We start from the raw sequence: 1,219 nt of genomic DNA, 5'->3' as shown, positions 1-1,219 counted from the left end.
TCTAGTTTTATTCTAATGGTGAAAGTAACTTTCTTAAAAAATACTTATGTATGCACACATATGTATTATGCAAGTGTGTATATGTAATATGTTCAAATTACCTTCCATGATCACATAAGTGGGAGAAAAAATACTCAGTTCAGTGAAATGGAAGCTTATTTAAAAATATATGTAGAAATTGTTCGAAGCCACAACTCTAACCTTTATTGAGGGAAAAGTGTAGTCGATAACAGAAATTAGTAAAATATAGATCAAATGTGTTATGTTTATCAGGTCATGTACCAAAATGGAAAGCTAGCTTGGGGAAGTTATTCAGAAGCCTTGCTATTTTAAAAACTGGAAGTATTTCAAAGGCTTATTCCTAATGAATTCATTGTCCCTGTTTAATTGTGTGTTCGAAGATTACAGCAGTTGCATGTCACAAGACTTGCCTCCCTATATACAAAAGACAAAGGTGCTTTGCTTCTGCTCCAAAAGAACAAAATTGAGAAAGAAAACTTAGTCAAGGCTTAATGGAGCATCTGTTAGTTAAGAAGAAACTTGCAAACCATCATGGCAGCCACAGCAAGCAACTGCCTTACCAATGGAAAAGGTGCACTAACGTAACAGCTGAAATAGAGATGTGGTTCCTAGGATTGAACAAAACACCTGAATCCTGCCAGTTGTTGTCAAAGATTTTACAGTTGCCTTTCTAACCACTTAGCACAGTTTTAGAATATTCCTCTTTACTGTTAGTAAAAAAACAAAAATGTTTTTACTGGAATCAGTCCATAAGATTGAAAAGAGCTCTAATGTGTTATATTTTCCTCTGTAATGGATGTGAGAAACTTAAGTTTTATAACAGCGTTATTTATCCTGGTTCAGTTCTAATAGGATCTCATATCAGGTTGTGTTGTAATTAATAAAAACGTTCTTTTCCACTCAAAAAAAAAGTCCTAAACTGAGAAAAGGAACCAAAGCCATATTAAAATATGTAATCAAACTAGAAATGTAGAATGGTAGTTTAAAGAGGAGCATCAGGCATTTTTATTATCAATTAATAGCACAAGTTATTCTAGAAATACTTCTCAGAAGATGCTCTTAATTTTAAGTTATAAGAAGGGAAATTACAAAACTAGACATCCAATCAGTTTCCAGAAATTATCCTAGTCATCCCTGAGTGACAATGAATTTCTGCCTCAATTTCCTGGTGACATAAAAAAGACCTACCCTTATTGTT

The sequence above is a fragment of the Trichechus manatus genome, unplaced genomic scaffold (genome assembly GCF_000243295.1).
Source record: "Trichechus manatus latirostris isolate Lorelei unplaced genomic scaffold, TriManLat1.0 scaffold00018, whole genome shotgun sequence".
Lineage (NCBI taxonomy): Eukaryota > Metazoa > Chordata > Mammalia > Sirenia > Trichechidae > Trichechus > Trichechus manatus.
Note: the sequence above shows the minus strand (reverse complement) of the source record.